At 34.5% G+C, this 21,940-nt stretch overlaps 1 long non-coding RNA gene across 2 annotated transcripts in view; it reads left to right on the top strand.

Moving 5' to 3' along the window:
- The first annotated feature begins 1,741 nt into the window (after positions 1 to 1,741).
- Positions 1,742 to 21,940, top strand: part of LOC102028250 — a 62,396-nt gene continuing 42,197 nt past the window's right edge. The window contains exons 1-3 of one of the 2 annotated variants that reach the window (XR_259101.1): positions 1,742 to 1,818; positions 9,241 to 9,324; positions 10,238 to 10,689. This is a non-coding gene — a long non-coding RNA (uncharacterized LOC102028250). Of the gene's footprint in view, positions 1,819 to 9,240; positions 9,325 to 10,237; positions 10,690 to 21,940 lie in introns of those variants that run through there. The other variant, XR_001232936.1, reaches the window with a different exon arrangement.

The raw sequence follows: 21,940 nt of genomic DNA, 5'->3' as shown, positions 1-21,940 counted from the left end.
TTAAGCAAACTGTGTTTTAATATGCTGTTTCAGAATCTTTTTGCTTTTCTATTTCACTTTTTCTGAAACATTTTAATTTGTTGGGCTAATAGTAAAAAATCACCAAGATAGTTAAGGATTATAAGCTTACAGACTCAATAAATGACTCCGTGTTAGGAACCAATAAACTAGGTAGCCCTAAACTCACAAAAACGTCCTTAGCTGTTGGATACAATGGTAAGTGGCAAACAATGAAAATATCTTCATAACTTTCAAGCAATTTGGGGGAGTCTTTTTATTGGTTTCTTCATGCAAGAGTCTTCTAAAATGAGATATAGAAAGAATACAGTTTCAAAAAACTCCTAGTTTCAATAATGGCTGTTTTAAGTAATAAGGATAAGAAGATTTATAGTGATTATATTTAAACATTCTCCAGTATACAGTCCCTTGGGGAAATCTGCATTCTGTACAGTAATTAAAATGCCATGCATACTAAAATGAATAGTAAAATATAGGGATAATTTTTGTCCCTGTAGTTATAGTACCTATTTAATAAAATGAATCTCATGTGAAAAAAAATACATGACGTCAATTAACTATTGATTGAAAATTTGGAAGAGTGAGTACAGCCAGAATGTGAGGAAACCAAAAACAAACTAAAATCATCATTGTAACCATGTAATAACAACATCTTACCCTCATAATGCTTGAAACTAGAAATATACTGAAAGGATGTTTTTAAAATTATAACAATGATATAGAAATGTGATCACAAGTTTGGAAAATATCTTTAAAGTAGAAACAAAAATCAGTACCTACAGTAGTGCCTGGTAGGTTAATACTTTATACAACTATATTTCAGGTAAAAATATTATAGTATTTCATCAGGTCATATAAAGTTTGCCATAAATAATTAACCAATGTATACACTATAAAGGGAATTCTACTAAGACAATCAATTTTTACAAACCATGTGCAAGTTTGGTGTAATGTAAATAAACATTTTAGAACAGGTAGTAGACTGTAATATCTACTACAGTAGACTGAAAATATGAGCAAAACAACCGAAAGCTCCCTGTATTCATGAGTTTTGCTGTTTGTTGAAGTCCTTGGTAAACCAATCATGAAGCTAGGTGCACTTCCACAAACCTTAATCCTAGCACTCCGAGAGACTGGGACAAGAGGATCTCAAATTGGAGCCCAACATCAGCAATGTAGGGACTTAGTGAGACTCTATTTGAAAATAAAAAATAAAAATGCCTGAAGACATAACTTCCTGTAAAGCCCTGGTTTCAAAACCTGATAGCACAATAAGTAAACAAATAAATAAGCAAATCAATTGTTAATGTTACTATGCTTGGAAAATATGATGGAAAAATCAGAAGTTTACCCATAGCATTTTATAGTATAGTGCAGTTCAGACATATCTACCTAAAATGAGAATGTGAAGACAGTAGCATATAAACAATTTCAGCAATGTAAAGTTAATAAATCTTGGCGAAACAAAGAGTGTGTTTATGTGAATTCATGGCTGATCAAAATACATTCGAGGCCCTAAGGAGAAATAGGTATTGTCAAGCCTAGTGACTGAGGAACAGAGCTTGTTTATGGAGAAAGCTTTCCTCTTTCTGACCTCATGTGTACACATGAATCAGTGAAGGGAGAAGGAGACAGCCACCGTTACACTCGGCCAGCCAGCCAAATCAGTTCTGAGGAGCAGAGAGTGCTAGGTCTATTGCACTCAGTCCAAAGTCAAGAAGTCATTGAAAAAGGTTGCGCTGTGCTAGAGGCTGTGTTGTCTCAATTACTATGTAAGACCAAGCAAGTGTAGTGTGGAAGGTAAGAATTCTGCGGCCTGATGGTTATCTGGGAAGGGAACTATACATGAAAGGATATCGTGCATATGAAGAAATTGAGAATGTAATATGTTTGATAAAGAAAGCTTTAATAGAAGGGAATACCTGTGGGCATTCCAGGAGTGGTGTTAATAGTGAGGTGTGAATTCCTCTTGAGTTTCTAGGGAACTTAAAAGGTGACTCTGTTACTTTGGGGATATTCCGTGCAGAGAACCAAAGAGCCAATAGTTAGAACTGCATAAGTGCAAAGAAGTATATCACAAAATCTATAAATATATTAAGGAAGAAAAAACGTGTGTTTTTTTAAAAAGATAGCATACTGTTTTCAAAAATGGGTTAATTTGTTAACTTTTTGAATAACTTAAAATATTGTTTGCTACATCAGGTATAACTTTAAAAATTACTTCAATGGAATCTGCAGTTTAATATGTTTTACTTTCCAATTTCTGATACTGACTATAATGTGACTTTGGTATGTATATATTTACACAGAAATAATGCTTTTGAAATCTTTTCTGAAGATGCCACAGTCCTGTTAGCGATGCAGTATTCGTGAAGGGAAGCAAACTTACACTGAGTGCTCCTGTTTGCAAACAAATCGTTCATGAACAGAGACATTCGTGAACAGAGGCATTGCTCTATCATGGTACCAGTTAAGAAAACTATGCTTATATCTCCGAGTGCTCATATACCCCTCTGCTGTATCCCTGTGAGCAGTGCCTGTGGTTGCAGTCTCTGATCCTGGAAAAAATGTAAGAGGTCCACTGTCCATGCTCTGCACGCAAGGCAGATGTTTTCCCATGGTTGACTCCTGGACCAGCCCCTAAAAGTGGCTTGTCTGACGTGTCAGGTTTATATGAATGGAAAACCCCGTGCTGACTTTTATAAACACAATTTCCTGCTTTTATTCCCACCTTGCCTAAGGGGGAGAATAATTTTTATTTCCTAATAAACGATTAAAGCAAAGTACTTTCAAGAAATATCAGATTATGGAACTAGGAGCAGGAGCAAATTTCACTGAAATATTTGAAATCCTGTAAAGCAGCATTGCAGTTTTAACTTCTTTTAATATTTTTCTTAATTACAATAATATATAGTTGTAAAAAGCGTGACAATATAAAATGTATAAAGGCTAAAAGACCATTTTTACCCCAGAATCAAATAACAAACGCATTAATATTGTGAACTATTTCTCATCAGATTTTTTTTAAACTTTTTTGTACTTTGGATTATAATGAAGTAATAATTTTATAGTCTAATAGCTAAAGATCACTGTTATAAATATAGAGTGATACTTTTGAAAATCTATAATGAATATATTTTCTGAATATATTTTGTTTTGTTTCTGATCTGTAAATGTATTACAATTAATCTTTTCATTTTACTGGATATCAGTTAAGGTTATTTTCTTTCTAAATTATCTTTCTTTCCTGCTTGGACAAGGGAAAGAAAAAGCCTTTTTTTAGTAAGCATGTTCTTAAATGGTAGTGAAGCTGAACATTTTATGCATGTTATAGTGAGGTCTGTGTTTTATTTTTATTATTTATCTTTTGAGTAATATAGGAGATTATGGTATTGGAGATCTATATTTTAATATTCACTGCACATCAGTTACTAGATACTTTGGGACAGAGAAAGATATTAACTTCCACAAGATCATGTAAATAAGAAGTGTTTATTGTCTTTAATTGTTTGATCAGTCTTGCATTCTTACATCTGGTAATCTGAGCAAATTTATTGAAGATAATAATACGTATTATAACAACCATTATTAATTCCTATCATCTTGTTTTGAATCCTGTATCATTTTTATTGTTTTTTGTATTGTTTTGCTTTTGTCTTCATTGCTGTTATTTTGTTATTTTTTGCTCTTTAAAAGAAAAGAAGTGTTTAAAATGGTGTGGTAAACAACTTTTGCATTGCATTTTTAAATTCGAGGGGGTTTTCATTGCTATACATTGCTTTTTAAAATTAAGTGATCCTGTTTGTTGATTCTTTGTAGTATTTCCTGTGTAATTGTGTTTTGTTCAGAAAGTATTTGCCTAAACCTATGTCTTCAAGTGTTTTATATGTTCTACTTTCAAGCATAATTTGTTTTAACATTTGATATCTTTGATCCATTCTGATTTTAGCTTAGTGCATAGTGAGAGACATGGGTCCAGGTTCAATCTTTGGCATATGAGTAGCCCCTTTTTCCAACACCATTTGTTAAAGAGGCTATTTTTTAAGCAATACATTTATCAGAAATGGTTTTTGCTGCTACTGTCAAAGATAAAGGAGCTAACTGTGCCTGGAGTTGTTTTTTATCCTCTATTCTGCTCCATCGACCCATAAGTGTGTTTTATTTACTTTTGCCAATACCATGTTGTTTTTATTACTGTAGCTTTGTTGCATAACCTGAATTCTGAGAAATTAAATTATCACAATTTGCTGATGACTTGGCCTTCTACAAAGAAGACCCCAAAAGCTCCACCAAAAGATCTTAGAATTAAGAAATAAATGCTGCAGCATAGCAGGACACAAAGCCAACATTTAAAAATCAGCAGCATTGCTGTGTTGCAGTTCATGACCATGGCATGGCACAATGGATGAGAGATCACTTGGAGTCAATGTCCAATTTCTACTCCAAGAAGGCCCAGAGGCACTGCCCTTAACCATGATCCCTCAGCATGAGAGGATCTCATAAAGATGGCCTGGACTCAGGATTCTATGGCTTTTTATTGATAGAACCAGGAAGAAAAGATAAAGGGTCAAGTAAGTGATAAATCAGAATATAGGGAGGAGAGGATCAAAAACATTCATTCCTTAAGGCAATGTAGTTTGATCCTACTGGGACTTGTGGTTCTATATGTTATCTTTTAATCTTTAACCATGCATTTCAGGAGGTTTTGGGTGTATGGGTTCCAAGATCCCTATCTGTGCATATCCATGTGATACATATCTCTGGCTAATATGTCCCCATATCCCTCTTCTTTTTTTTGTACACAGGTTTGGGAAAGAAGGATAGGACAAAGAGAGAAAGGATATTGGGCTTGGTAAAGAAAGATCATTCATCGCTTCAGCATGCAGCATCCACTGAAATAGTATACTGGGGACTTTTAAGACTGCAATAAAGTGCAAAAAAATATCGCAATATGTATAAGAATCCAAATGCAAAGGTTGAGAGAAAGAACCACTTCCTAGGGTTAGATTAGAGATTAGTATCCTTGAGATGGACTAGAATAATGTTGAAAGCTTCTACCTGAAGCTTATAAAGTTGAGCCTGAAGCAGGCCCTGGAGACCAGTAATTTCTCTGTCTGGATTTGTGTGCAAAACATGGAGAAGGTGTTGGACCTCCTCCCGACTCAGAATGGTTAAATAGAATGGGAGTGGTGCACCTGGAATGGTAACCGACATCACAGCTTAGCCTACTATGTGTCCAAAGAACTTGATGTTTGCAGAGCCATCAGACAACTGCCTCAGAGAAGTATCCTGTAAGATACTTCTTACAGGATACTTTAAGGAGCTAAGAATTATCATTTTGAAAATAATCATTCATTGTTGGGATGGTTTGGATGGAATGAGTTAGAGTGACAGCCACTCTGCCTGCAGTAGCTGCCAGTACTATAGCTGCTATGTTGCCCAAGACCACTTTTGCCTGAGGTTTAGGTGCTGATGTAATTTTTTAAAGCACAGACTCTCCCAGCCAATTGAGCATAAGACTGTGGGAGATCTAGGCTTTAGCCCTTCCCTTAATCTAAGCACCATAAGATGAGTAACACAGTATTTAATTGAGAAATATTATTATTATGGAACTAGCCACATGGTAATATTGAGGACTTAAAACACTGGTACAGAGGAGTGGATAAATTGTAAACATTGCAAATAGGTTCCTCCTTAGTGAAAAATAAAATATGTGGGCAGGAAGAACAGATTTTAACATGATCGTAGATGTCATAGCGATCAGTGTGAGCTTATGTATATGTTGATAACTGCTGACTCTGACAATGCAAAGAGAGAAAGGAATAGCTAAGTGCAGTGAGGCTTTTTAAATGGAATATAAGCAGGTGGTGGAAGAAAGTAAGATGAATAACAGAGAGACTGGTGGACCAGCATGAAGCCCACACTAAAACCAGACCATCTCTTATGGAGACCCATAGAGAAGAATTTATGGGAAATTGGATTTAGGAAGGTGTCTGCTAGACACAGAGGAACCTAGGGTTCTGGCAGGGAGACGGGTATTGTTGGAAGAGAAGGGAGGTCAGGGTCTCCTCATGTACCATATATTGGAGGTACAGTTAAACAGAAGCAGAACAAAAAGGGAATCCTTTTACTTTCACATTTTCAGAGTTATAGGTGCATTGTCCTACCATTGACGAGAAGAGGATTTTAGGGGTGGAAGGGATATAGTTTTTTGTAGCATCTGTTCAGTCTGTGCAGTGAGCTGTTGAATCTCTCCCCGTGTATGTTCTAATGATTGTGTTGTAGATGGTTCCAGACTAATTGTCCTCCCTTGTTCTCCACCCTGGCAGGGAAGCACCATCTCCTACAGCTCAGGGATGGGATTGTTTCTCACAGGGTGATACAACAGATGCATACTCCCTCCCCTGAGTGAGCAATTTTATAGAACTCAGTTCTTGCGGGCCAGATGAGGTCTTTGCTTTGTGGGAACAAAATATTTTTCCACAGTGTGAAGCTGTCTGAGTCACAATTTTAAAAAAATTAAAGAGTTCTTCCTATAATTATTTGAGTGCTTCCTATAATTATTCTTGTGGGTAAACTCTATCATAATCCCCTTTTTTGTTTTAATAAGAACAAAATATAGTTGAGTTTTAAATAGTAATTCTGCTGCATGGGGTGACTGGTAAATCAAGAATAAAGGGCTGTATGGTGCCCTTTTTACCCTCTGGGCTGACATAGATTAAAAGGAATTTCCTTTGGTGTTCAGTTCTATAGTTGTGAAGTCCTAAAGTAGTCACGAAAGAAAATGTTGTCTGTCAGGAAGAAGGCATATAAGTAATCAGAATAAGTACCAACAAAAACATGAATATATTCGTTTGCCAAAAGATTTATATTGAGTTGCATTTATTTGCCAAATTCATTGACTTTTAAACAATGGAGATTGACTAGTAGCAGTAAATTTTATCAATAATGGTTGTCTTAAAAGTTTGTGTAGAATATTAACAGATAAGAATTATAAAGTTTCACAGGGAAAACTTGAGATAAAAAACAATATAACATTTTAGCATAATCATCTTTTTTTTTTTTTTTTTTTGGTTTTTCTCCGGTACCGGGAACCGAACTGAAGACCTTGCGTTTGCCAGGCAGGCGCTTTCGCCGCTGAGCTAGATCCCCAGCCCCCTAGCATAATCATCATAATGACATTATTATATCTGAAACATATTTAAATGTCCAGCATAAAATTTATTTTCAGTTATCTTTATCTAATTACAAAATATTAAATGGCATAAGGAAACTTTAATTTAATTTGTCACTTTCATCCACTTTCTGTTTACAAAGTTACATTTAAGTAAAATCTACTTATTTACAAATGTACTTTATATATTATTAACCTCAAATATTTTAATTTTTTGAGTGACATTGCCAGGATTGCATGATGTCTGGGTATCTTTAATTGTTATAGTTACATAAGAATCAAACACACATAAACATGAAAATCATTCAAGTCATCCAGTTGTTATTCACATCAAGCAGGATTGACCTGTACATTTCAGCACAAATACCTGAAGCACAAGTAAAGAAAAGCCAGATGCTTGATCCTAAAATAAATCTGTCACCATAGGTCACCAGTGTGATACAAAGTTATTTAACTTTGTATCTTTCATGGTCTGTACACTTGGGAAGCACAAAATATAAAACAATATTCCATAAGGTTAGCAATAATTGGTACCACAACTATATAAAAATCTTTGCATATATTTAATTTCTACTCTGCACACAAATTTTAGACTCCTTTAACAGGTGTTATAAGGTGTAACTATACTGACAAGAATTAAAGATACTTTTACAGATCTGGTATGTTTTTGAAACAGTGTAATGACCACAAACAGACTTACTACCCAATATACAAATGTATCTCATTTGTACACTAATAAAAATGTTTGCTTAATCAAAGCCAATAGATGTAAGTCAACTTAAATGTTGGGACAAAATTTAAAGAGATGTCAAATTTTCTTCCTTTCATCCATGTAAAGTCTAAATATATATAAAAAGGATAACTTACTTTGTATGTATTGAAGTTGTATAGTCTTAACTCTATAAACTTAACTTGAAACCTCAAATATGTTTTATGTTATAAAGTAATATTTGTGTATTTAATCAATCATGAGGTGATTACTGATTACATTTTATAGGTTAATATTAAAATACTCTTTAACACTTAAAGCTCACATTTTAGTAACTGAAAGGCTAATGAAGAGGTCAAAAGAAACTTATTTTGATAAAATATAAAAGCTTTCCTTTTAAATTTAGTTATATAAGTTTAACAAAGAGAATCCAAATATTTTTAGAAAACCATATCATTTTATTTTTTTTATTTTTTTTTTTTGGGGGGTTTTCTCCGGTACCAGGAACCGAACTCACGACCTTGCACTTGCCAGGCAAGCGCTTTTGCCGCTGAGCTAAATCCCCAGCCCCCAACCATATCATTTTAGACATAGAAAATTTAATCTTTTAATTATACCCAAAAGTATTACACTAGATGACCTATCATAGAGACAATTTTTATTAAATCTGTATATACTATATTTGACCAGAAAATATCTTAAGTTAAGGTATACAGACAGTAATAGACATTTCATATATAAAGCTAATTTTTTATATTATCTTGGTTATGTAAGAACCTAAATGGAAACATATTACCAATTTTAAAGATATTTTTACTCTTATCAACTGATTTAAATTAGTCTACTTTTAAGCTATATGAACCTCAAGGATTTGAGATAATGTCTTCAGTGTTTATTTACCTATAAGCTAATTTAAGTGTAATGTTTAGAGGATAATATATATAGCTGAAAGAACACACAGAAACATTAATGTTTTAGTCTAAGTCATATGTAATATTTATGTTATCAAATTTTAAGGTTTGTATTCCTATTTTAGCCTCAAGTCTGTCAGTCTTTATCTGGAGCCTTGGATAATTTTTTCTTGTTGCTGAGGCAAAATACCCAACACTCAAAATGAACAAAGGAAAGGTTTATTTAGCTCACAGTTTGTGGAGGTTTCAGTCCATACTCAGCTGGCTCCAAGGTAGGGTGGCGTGGCAGAGGGCAACAGTTCATGGCAGTGGAAGAGAGTAAAGTAACAAGAGCAGAAGACAGGGTGCAAGCCTCTTTTCCTCTTTATATTGTAAGCACTCGGGTGGGTGTAGCACTCACACCATCTCCGTGCCCTCCTTTTGCACAGGATGAAGATATTTACAAAGTGAGGACCCTGGCCCCCTGCTGAGTTCCTTAGTTAAACTTCAAAATTTCTCCAACTTGACACAAGGTATCAACCATAATATCTGGTAATGTTTCAAGTAAGTTTGGCTACCTGAAAACCTAAATAAATGGTCTTTCTGTGGAAATTTAAACAAACAAAAATAGACATAAAAATAAATCACTGAACTAAAGAATAATTTTTCTTAAACGAAGCAGCTGCAAGTACTTTAACCAGTTAGTAATACACAGTAAACAGACAGACAGACAAATACTCAAGCAAGACAGTCATTTTTAGAGTGTCCTGTCAGATATATTGGCCAAGTAGAATTACAATGACCCTTTTGCAGTTTTCAGATTGGTAAGTAAAAACAGACTAATTAAAATTTTTCCTATAGATCATCAATTAACAAAGATGTTTTATAATAGGAATTAGAAGGAAAAAACCCTTTTACACTATGAAAGCAAAGACTGTTATTAGGGGAGTTAGCTGATCATTTATCTTATTAGAATAGACCTCTTGCTGGAAAACAAATATGCATATATACACAAGATAGCTAAGACAATTGTACTACTAATTTCTATTGCTTAATTGAAAGGAACAGTTAGTGTTTAATTGTTTGATCAATCTTACATGCCTATATCTGGTAATCTGAGCAACTACTTTGAAGATAACAATAAGCAATACAACCACTGTTGATTTCCTATCCTTTTGTTTTGAAGGTTTGTATAGTTTTTATAGTTTTTGTCTTTGCTTTTGTTATTTTTTGTTCTTTTCTCTTTAAAATTAAAAAAAAACCTGTTAATAATTTCATAAGGATCCCTAGGAATATTTTTTGTTTTATCAATGAACTTGTCTGTGCTGTAATAACCAGTTAGGTCAACCTGTGTAGAAAGGCTGATAAATTTGGACTAAAATGTTTACATTTATTCTTCATGTGTCCAAGGATCAAATCTAGGTCAATTTTTAATTTTAATTTTAGGGTTTTTTGAATAATATGGCCCAGAGATAAGTAATGGTCAGCTTCACTGTAGAAGGATCACAAGGAGAGGGAAAACCTGATCCCAGAATGCAGCAGTTGCAGAGGAGAAAACTGCTCTCCAGCAGGAGCACCAAATCCACCAGTCTCAAGGATAAAAAGACAATGAAGACCAAAAGCTTTACCAGTGTGCGTCTCCAGACCTTAGCAAAACATGTCTCCAAAGACAAAAACTGTGATTAACTCCAACTGCATTGCCAGGCAGAAAATCAACAATGAAAGAACTTGAATGGCTGCTTTTTAAATTTTCTGAGAGGGAAACAGACTTGTATGACAGCTTGGAGATGCCCTTTAAACTTTAGAGTTTGGGGCCCATATATGTGTGTGCTACTGCCTTTGTAAAAATAGTGATGGGGGTCCCTTTTTCGAGATAAATTTGTCCCAGTTTAGCATAACTTCTTGGATTGAGTTTTCTTGGTTTTAGCTTTCTCTCCTTTCCCCCCCATTTTCCTTTTTCTTTTTTTTTTTTTGGTACCAGGAATTGAACTCAGAACCTTGTGCTTGGCAGGTAGGTGCTTATTCCACTGAGCTATATCTCAGGCTATTTTCCTTTTCTTATTTTTCTGTTTTGACCTTCTTATTCTTTTCTATTTGATTTTGTTACACAAGTCCAACTGACGTATGATATTACAATTTTAGTTTTCCTTCTGACTGTCTCTGTTGTTCCCCTACATGGCTAGAATTGCCAGGAGAAATTCAGAAGGAGCTAAAGAAGGAGGAACCCATTTTATGCGAATTTTCTTCATCGGAGTAGGTCAAACAACAACCCCGCAAAGACTCTAAGAAGCAAGTGCACGGCTTTTATAGGACCTAATGACTGTCTCAATTTTAGACCCACGTGTATCCAATCCTCCATCTCCAGAATCTCTTCCAGAGGAAACCATGGGCATTGTTGTGGAAGTCTACCAATAATTGCATAAGTTGAGGTTCACAAATTTTACATCCAGATGTCTTTTAGAGACATTGTAAATGTTGCTTAAATTGCTTTTCCTCTTTGGACAAAGATTGTTCCTTACTATGTGAATACAAACAAAAGAACAAAAAGAACAAATGAACTGGCCCTGCTCCCTTAGCAACTGGACAGGTAAAAGACATCTGTGCTCATAATCCTAACCTGCAACCTCGCTGAGATGTGCCAGGCTATTCCATGACTGTCTTTGTCCCCTTACCACGATGGATGAAGAGTTGGATGCATTCTTGTCCCTTTTTCAGGTTTTGGGAGGTCGGTCCTCTGGATTGAGTTGTGCCAACTGTTCCTCACATGTGCCTGAGCAGGGGTGACACTTACTGCAGTTTACAACCATGGCGTGGTGCAAAGGATGAGGGATTACTTGGAATTAACGTCCAATTCATTCTCTAAGAAGCTCGGAAGGACTACCCTTCGTGGAGACTCTTCAGCATGAGAGAGTCTCATAAAAAGTGCTCTAGACTGAAGCACTGTGGCTTTTTGTTGCTAGAACAAGACAGCAAGGATAGAAGACTAATCTAAGTGAGAAATCCAAGTATGGGAAGGAGAGGGCCAGAGAACTCATTCCTAGGACCATGTGTTTTGACCCTAACTGGACTTGTGAACCTGTAGGCTTTTAATCTTTAACCATGTATTCTGGGAGGTTTTGGTTGTACGGACCCCAAAATCCCTTTTAGCTGCATATCCATTTTATACATTCCTCTTGCAAATGCTGCCACAGTCCTGTACATCATTAACAGATGCACTGAGAGACACAGTAGACAAATAACTCCCTTCACAATGGCATAAAGAAAAATGAAATACTAAGGAATTAACCTAACCAAAGTTAACTAAGCAATTAACTTACACTTTGTAGAGCGAAAGAGCTCTACAATGGAAATTATAGTGTCCTGAAAAGGAAGACCAAAGAGGATGTTAGAAAAAGGAAAGATGCCCCTGTTGTGGGATGGGCAGAACCAGTAGAGTATAAGTGGTCACACTTCCAAAACTGTTATACAGATTTACTGAATCCCAATCAAAACACCAATAGCATTCCTCACAGAACTAGAAAACTCAATCCTAAAATTAATAGAGAACCAGAAGAAAACTAGATTAGGAAACAATATTTTTGATGAGCATGTCTGATGAAATCAGGCCTTCAGAAGATAATCTCTCTTTTGTAAGGTCCATTGATTAGCAGTTTAATTCTATCTGCAGAATGGCTCCGTGTCAGCACCTAGATTAGTGTGTGGTCAGATGGCCAGAGAAACACCTGTTCACTGGGGCCAAAAATCTTACAGTTCATCTCAGAATTCTGTGTACCATAAAGGCTGATGAAAACACAAAAGAAACACTCACTGTCTTGTTCCGGTCCTCTCCTTCATGTGATGCTGTGTGGTATGACAGGACACTTCAAACAATACCTGCACCTCACAAGATGCCAGCACTTAAAAACAGGACTTTCCATCCTCCAGAACTGTGAGGCATAAATTTCGTTTCCTTTATAATTTAACAAGTCCATGGCATTCTGTTTCAGCTGTGGAAAATAGACAGAAGCTGTCCTATATAATAATGTCTCCTTTTATTGTCGGTTTATTATAATATATTTGAAGTATATTTCTTACATAGGACTTGTAATTTGGTAGTGTTTAAAAAAACTCAGCTTCCAGGTGTTTCTTTTAAATTGGAATACTTAACCCATTTGCATTTCAGATAATTTTCAGGCATTAATGAGCCTTGCTGGGGCTATAACTCAGCAGCACCAACGCCTGCCTGGCAAGCGCAAGTCCCGAGCTCGATTCTTAGTAGGAAAGAAGAAGGAGTCTTTAAATCCACCATTTTTGTGAATGCAGTTTCTCTAACTTTGGGCTCTATTTCTCCTATCCTCCTCAGATTATATTATTATTTCTTCAAATTATATGCTAATTTATTTATAGGCTTTCTAAGAGTATACATACATCTATAGGTTTATGCATATTTATTGGCTGCTCTGGCTGTTCGACTCACACATATAGTGCATATACACATACATAGCTAAAGTCATGGTGCGTGGATGTTTTACACTTTCAGTGAACTACTGGAACTTTGATAGTTGTGATGGGATCCTTGGCTACCTTCCCAGCCATTATGTGTAAAGAGATTGTCTAGCTTCAATGATGAAGAATATTTTTCTGACTAAACTTATTTATTAGATCATGTCTTATACCACCTCATGCCTGCCCACTCTCTTTAATAAGAGAGAGTAATTTCTGGCCCAAGCTGCTAAGGAGCACTTCTTGGGAAAGGTTTGTTCTTGTGTCATGTAATTTACTCTGCTGGGAAGTTTCCCTGGTGGAATATTGTGTTTGTATTCCTGTGTGACTGTGACAGAATGAATCTACTGGACACCTCATGACACTTGGTTGGGCTTCAGTAATGCTGGGACTGGTATGTGTGTATCACTGAGTAGGTAAGGGGTGGGCAGACATTTCACTATTAATTCAATCTTGGGATCATCAACCAATTTGACTTTCTTGTTTTACCTTTCAAATATTTTTACATGGTTGCCTCTTGCATAATTTCCAGGTCAAGCTAAATAGAATACCTCACATAAATATTTCATATCAACTTCTTTTTTTTGGGTAATGGGACTCAAGCTCAGGACCTTAAGCTTTCCAGGGAGGTGCTTATGCCACTGAGCTATATCCCTGGCCCAAGTTCTTAGGTTTCACAATTAAAAATATGAATATTTTGGGACAGCATTATTAAAAAATTAAGAATGTGTTAGGGCTAAGAACACAAGAGATAATTAATTCTATCTTAATCAAATATATAACATAGTTTAATAGTCAAATAACCTATGGCTGTACTTCTTTGCAAAATTATAGAAGCCAGCTTTAGAGTACAGATATCATCTCTTCTGCTACCAATCAGTATCTTGCAAATGCACTTTTCTTATGACTGGAATGTGCACAGAATATTTACTAAATATATTTAAATCACTTCACATGTACTGTTTCATAATTAGCTTGAAATTTTTCACCCAAACCTAGCTTCAATAATTAAATAATTGCTTTAACTATTCTCAAATAAACACCTAGACTCTAATGGCATCTCCTGAGTTTCTCAGTCCCAGTAATTTGCACCAGTATCTTTACTTGGATTGTCATAATAGCCTCCTAAGTATTCTACTCTACTTACAGTTTCTCTCATGACTCCACTTCAAATCTCCCCCATCTATTCTCAGTACAACTTGCAGAACTACCCCTTTGTCTTGGTTATTTTTCTCTCGTTGCTGAGACAAAATACCCAATGCCCAAAATGAAGGAAGGAAAGGTTTATTTAGCATACAGTTTGTGGAGGTTTCAGTCCATACTTGGCTGGCTCCGAGGCAGAAGGTAGCAAAGTGGGGAATGGCAGCTGAACAACAATGCAGCCAGAGCAAAAGGGAGGAATGGCGGCAAGCAGGTTCTTTCCCTGCCTTACTTTGTAAACAGGCTACCCCCACCTAAGGGGCGTGTAGCTCTCACATAATCTCCATGCCCTCTTCTTCCACAGGCTCAGGATGTATACAAAGTAAGCACCCTGACTTCCTGCTGAGTCACTTAGCCAAACCTCTAGACTCCCCAAGTTGACACAATGTATCAACCATAACACCCTTTAAATATCAGCTTGTATCACCTATTAGCTTGTATCACCTCACCTCAAAAGCCTCTAATAGTTCCCTGGACCAATGAGTGTCCTGATAGGGAGCAGAAGTTGTTATTAATTTAGGTCATTTGAAAAGTGATTGATAAAAGAGCTTTTTAATTGATGTTGGCAGCATTCACTTCAAGGAAACCCCAAAGCAGTCCCTCGGAGGGGGTAGTTACAGTAAGTCTCCATTGACCACTGACAGTGCAAGGAGAATAGCTGTAGGGTTCAGTTCAACTGATAAAAATTAGAATAGAGTCCACGATAGATAAAATGTCAGCTAAAGAACACTGACTGTTTTCCTTTATTTGTAAGTGACCTTTCAAAATAAAGACAATCCAAACTAACACAAGTGTGATCCTTTTTTCTCTAAATATAGACATGGGATGGTAGATGTGCATGCGTTTCTATGTGCAGGCTCAGGGCTGTGCCGCTTACAAAGTGTAACCAATTCTATTCTATTCCACAACACTCAGTCTGGGCATCTGCCATTATAATACTGACTCACTGTATTCATCCTAAGTTAAAAAGAGAATAAGATGTTCAACTAATGTATTTCTACTGAACAAATATAAGACATTGCTTTTTGATCTTGGTGACATTTCTTTTATTAATCCAATATTGTCATCATTTAAATATTGACTTACTACTTGCCAAATTGAGAATAAACCAAAAATTAATCTTGAGAGTAAAAGAAAAAGTGCGCGCCTTCAAGATTTTGTGCGTAAATTCTACTGAAATTATTATATGAATGAATGTCAGTATTAGTCATCACTTTCTCATGCGTCAGCTGTTTCTAGTGAACATAGCAAATCATGAGTATTTCCATGCAGATAGTGTACCATCATTAAACTTGGTAATATACAATTGAGAAATACTCCATACTCACAATAAGTAACATTCTAAATCAATTACCTCAAAACATTTCATTATTCTATATATTTATGTGGCCTCTTCAAAAGAGAGAAACTTGTTTGTTAGACAAGTCACACCACAGTGTAATACTGAAGAACTGGACTGGTAACATCACATACTTAAGGAATTGGGCTAGGAATTATCTGCTACTTTCATGAAAGGAAGTTAATTTTCAAATGGATACGTTTTGATATATTGATCCTTCAATCCATAGCTTTCATGTCTAACCTTGTCCCTTGAAAAATTATGTGGTATACCTAATACATGGCATATGCCATTGAAATATTAAGCTGGTCCTGACCATGTCCATAGTATGTTTGTATTGACCACGGGCTTGGAAAATCCTGAACAATTGCCTGTCTTGTCAAAACTTGCAAACCATTTTTATTTTTAATTAAGTACAATTTAAAATTTCACCTTCTTAGTTTTGTCCCCAACTCCAATTTATGTTTTAAATACTTAATAAGTGGTACTGTACATGACAGTATGACCATCCTGTTTGCCTTCTGAATCAATATTAACTTTGCCTTTTTTCTGTTAAATTAACTCTTAAATATAAAGCAAAATATTGATAGAATTTTTAGTTGTTTCTGATCAAAGGAAAACTCAGCTTGCACTTTTGCTCTAAACAAAATAATTCCTTTAGTGCTAGAAGTGATATGGATCCTTATATGATTTGCCTGATTTAGGATTTCAGAAATTTTGTTGCCCAGGATCTCACATGCATACATACAAAGACATATTATATAAATGTGTAAATATATATAATATATAGTATTATAAAAATACAGATATACACACACTAGGAATGTTTTTGTCTTGTCTTCTATCCTTTCTCTTTTGTCATTGTTAATTTAAACTCAAACATTTTTATTTGTGTTAATTCTTGGCAATTTTTATATGAATATTTGTTTTATTACTTACTGTAGTCTGTAGCTTATTGATTATGAATATTGATATGAAGGGTGTAACGAATGGTGCTTTAATGTGGAACATTCTACATGTCAAATAGGACATGGAATTATTTCATTCATTAGAATTGAAAAAAATTGATAGACAAACTTTAATAAAGCCTTATATTCATTCAATAGTTTGTCTACCCTTTAAATGTTTTCATATTAAGTGAAGATGATTGATTTATTTGTTTGTTTGTTTTTTCCTGTACCAGGAATCGAACTCATGACTTTGCACTTGCCAGGCAGGCGCTGTGACGCTGAGCTAAATCCCCAGCCCCAAGACAGTTGATTTATAATTGTGAGTTATTTGACTTAGATAATGATTAGATAAATGCATGTCAAAAATAACTTAAAACTGCCTAAAAGATGTTAATAATTGTTTCTTGCTGTGATTTATTTCAATCAACATTTCCTAACTATTCAATATTATGAAGCTGAAGCTCCATGTTACATACATGTTGAATACGATATGATCCCTTAAAAGTTTGCAAACTGAACAGTAGAAAAATATTCCAAGTATGATACACACTTCTTCAATGCAGAAATACAGTAAGAGAATGTAAGAGTTCGGGAGAGAGAGGAAACTCTTATGTGTGTGGCTGTATTTTCAGTGTATTAGCAAGGAAAGCTTAGAAATGAAGTTTGCTGTGCTTCTAAGCATACTGGTGAGCTATAGATGGTGCACAAACTGACAACACTGAGAAGAACTTAACCTTAAAGAAAATTGATTTGTGGGAAGTAAATTTAAATTACCTCTAGGAATGCAGAACATAAAATACACCCATATTTGATTCCCAAATCCTAATATTCAGGGAAAAAACAAAACTCTTTGTGGATTAACTAAATCTGCCACAAGTTGTTTGGTATTTCTTGTGCTTTAGACAAATCCAATGCCTAACCATGGATTTTATTTATTTATTTATTTATTTATTTATTTATTTATTTTTCTGGTACTGGGGATTGAGCTCACGACCTTGCACTTGCTGGGCAGGCGCTGTGCAGCTGAGCTAAATCCTCAGCACCCTCAATCATGGATTTTAAATAATCGTTTCAAACAAATGACTTAAAACTTATAGGGCAGTGCCCATTATAAAACTTAATTTCCTTCCAACAAAGTATAACATATAATTTCAAAAACTTTAATTATTTTCATAGTCTTTCACCAAAAATCAGAATATTTTGTCACAATTTTAATAACACTTTTTGAAAGTATAGGCCTATTTTGGGAACTTGTAGGTACTTATAACTTTAGCATGCAATTTGGAGTGTACAAAACAGATTAATAAAGAGATAAATAATTTTGGAGTTAACAGAGGAAAAGTTTGAAGGAAGGATTTGTTCTGATGTACAGTATGGATACTAAATTTGGATGGGTAAATAAATGTGTAGTATTGACTTTTAGAACAGAAAAATGTAAAATAGCCAATTATTTTATTTTAAATTGGATAGAAAGTTTTTGTCATTAAATGCCAAATACATCTGTCAAATAATTTCAATTACAATTTAACAAATAGCAACATAAATACCTAGAATGCACTATGATACTAATAGATGTAGTGATTTATAGATGTTAATGCCAATGGCTTAGACATCAGAAGGATAGATCAGGAGGAAAATATTTCAGTATTTTAAGCCTCCTTGTACTCTCAAAAATTAATAAATGAGTGCAGGGAGATTTCTAACCCAATAGGAGCTATCTACCATAATTCTCAAACAGAAAGCATTTGATTTGTTACCCACAAGTCACTTTGAATGCAAGAAATTCATCAGGTGATATGAATTTAATTAACAAATAAAGCAAGAACCAGAATATAACCCCTATGATTTGGATCATAAAAGGCAGAGGTCCAATATAAATCTTCAGCTATAAGACTATGTACTTCTTATATTTACCAGCTCCCTTCCAGTTCTTAGAATAATACTCTCAAGGAGGCAATATTATACATATTTCTAAATATGAAGAAACAGAAGCAGGCATGAATAAGATCTATTTAAGAAAAGTGATATATCCCATTTTTTGTCTATTCAATAAATAAAATATCCAAAATGTCAAATTTATTTTCAGTATTTTAAGATTGTGTTGGCATTAGGAAGCTATAATCACAAATAATTCTTAAACATATATTTACCTTATTTCCTTCTGTAAAATTTCATTCTGATAAAATCATCAGAAATATTTATAAATGTCATAAATGAAGAAGGTTACCAGGAATTTTTTTTTTATTTCTTTGAAAGATTTTTTTCTCTGATTTTTAAAGATATTTTTATTCTGAATCACACTTGGTCTTGAAGTATATGGATAATATTCTGAGTGTGTAAAGTGCTTTTGAACAGAGAACTATTACACATTTTCACCAGATCAACTGCAGAAAGACTAGAGAAATTTTATTCAAGATAATTCAATTATGTACAAGAAGCCTCTGAAAAGGCTTTTCAACACTGAAGTGGTGAAATCCTTGACTGGAGGACTTTAAGAGTGAAAGATATTTTTCAGTCTTTTCTGATCAGATTTTAAAGTATGATCTTAAGAAATATTGCCTAAAAACATGTCCTCTGGATTCTGAAGTCTTTTTTTTCTCTTATTTGTTTGTCATAGAATATTCTTCATATTACTTAAAAGAGACAAAGTCACATGGAATATACTCTCAGGCAGGAATCTTCATTACCTCAGTGGAGTACTCAAGGCCACAAGGCCCTTTTTGTTTTATTTTGTTTTGTTTTGCTTTATTTTTTAAGATGGAGAAATCAAATATTGTGAACTGATTTTCAAAACTACAAAAAAGTAACATTTCAACTCAGTTATTTTTTTCCCGCAGTCAATTTTCTTTCTAATTTTGTTTGCCGTGTTTCTTGTGGCTATTTCACTAGTGGGATTTTAATGGATGAAGTGATTAGAGGTGCATATACCTGACAGCAGCAATTTAGACTGGGTCCGTGACAGAATTTCATGGTTTTTTATTTTTAATTTAGGATTCAATTTTTTCCAATAATCTGTTCTTTTTATACTTAGCTGTTTTAAAATCAAGAAATATCCACTCTATTAATGTAAAAATGACAGTAATGCATGGTATTTAATCTGATTAATGATAAGAAGAAGGTAGTATCAGTAAGAATTGATGGGTTCATAGGCCTTAATTTTATACACCATTGTCCTATCACCTTTTCAAAGTGAATAATGGAAATCTGTGTCTGAGCAGAAGTAAAGACCAGGGTTCCCGATGCAGAGAGTAAATCAGCTTTGTACCTATCTTCCAGCAATATGACCTAAAGATCTTAGAAAAAAGGAAGGGAAAATTGTGTTAAATATTTCAACTTTGCTATATTTCTAAACAAATATCGCAGGTCTACATTAGCACACTGTATCAAGACCAGTGGTCATATTCAGCACAACAATTTCCTTAATCTAATTCAAAAATGAAACTTCTTACTTTTATAGTAGAAGCAAAATATTTCAAGTAAAAAATACTTATGAGCTATTAAAAATCATGGAAATTTAGTAAAAATATCAGTTCTTAAAATATTCTTTAGGCCTAACATACAAATCAGTCTTTTAATCCAAATTTTCACACTGATTTGGATTCAGATATTCGCTGATTTTCTTTCAAATGCATCAGCTTACGAAGTTCATCATTTTGGTATGCAAATATTTTGGAAAATATCTTGGAAATTTCAACTATAGCAAATTAAATGTACATCATTTCCTAATGATTAGTCATTATTCTTTGAGTTTATACTTTTTATCTTTCCATATTGCTTAAAAATTTTGTGCACTATAAACATGTATTTATGTTGAATTTATTCTACAATGCTTTAGAGTTGATTTAACAGGAAAACCCAAAGAAATGCAAATTTCACCTTTAGAGTAATATGTGATTTGTAACTTGTAGATTTTACACTGTCTTACTATTCAACAAATCTAAATTTGGACCAATTGCAAATTGAGTTGGTATATGAATTATTTGAAAATATTTGGAGTTTAGCTTTAAAGTGGCAATCATTTTTAAAATGTTGAGTTAGAGTGTGGTGCTCATAGAATGGAAAACAAATGCCAACAGTGTTTGCCTGCTTATAATCATAGAACATGTCTCCAAAGTAAATCTATATTAGCACAACCCAATGTGGTAATTGAGATAGAAAAAGTCATCGCTAAGCTGCATGTCCTATCAGTTTCCTTGGGGGAAAATCACTGACGTGACTTGAAATGAGTCCAAAGGGTTTAGTTGCCTCCAATTAGCTGCAAAGTTCTGTTATTAAAATGCGAAACAAATACCACCCTCAGTGTCCCTGAATCCTTCATTATTTAAGTCCTAATTTCAGATGGCTCCTTCATTAGAACATATATCCCAAAAGCTAGCTTTGACTTTTAATTACACTATACAATCAGTGCTGTCAGGTGATAAATTGGAAGGACAGCAGACTCTGAGGAATATCTTGGTGAACCTCCAGGGCCCGGCTCTTAAGTAGAAGCTAACAATCGAACAAAGACAAACATTTTAGGAACAATCTACCATGAGATACAGGTGAAATTGTCACCTCTGTTTAACCTTAGCGTTTACACCTGTCATGAAATCCATATAGTTAATTCAAGAGGCCAGGCAGAGAAGAAACAGGAATGTCTTCAGCATAGGAATTGAAAGCTGTCTTTTCTCAGCTACAAAAAGTATATGCCATGTTCTTATATCTTTTTTAACATTATCCATCACTACTTTCCTTTACAATAATTTGAACATAAAAGAAACATCACTTTGCACTTTAAATACCACCTTGATAATAAATATTCCTGAAAGAATGAAAAAAAATATTTTTGCACAATATTTAATGAATATACTTGAAATTATAGTGTATGTATTCACCAGAGTGTTTTTATGTGCATGTGCTGGAAAGTGAGAATGTGAGATGTGAACATGTGTATGTGTGTGTGTGTGTGTGTGTGTGTGTGTGTGTAGCATGTGTATTTTTGTGTATGTGAGCTTTTTAGTGTGAATTTACAAAAGCATGCATGAATCAGTGTGTGAGTGTGTGTGTGTGTGTGTGTGTGTGTGAGAGAGTGTGAGAGAGAGAGAGAGAGAGAGAGAGAGAGAGAGACATATGGAAGAGGATTGTGGTGTACCTATACTGAGGTTAACAAGCCGAACTCATGGATGCCAGCAGAATTAC

The sequence above is a fragment of the Chinchilla lanigera genome, unplaced genomic scaffold (genome assembly GCF_000276665.1).
Source record: "Chinchilla lanigera isolate Chin_1 unplaced genomic scaffold, ChiLan1.0 scaffold00001, whole genome shotgun sequence".
Lineage (NCBI taxonomy): Eukaryota > Metazoa > Chordata > Mammalia > Rodentia > Chinchillidae > Chinchilla > Chinchilla lanigera.
This window is presented reverse-complemented; position numbering and strand designations above follow the sequence as displayed.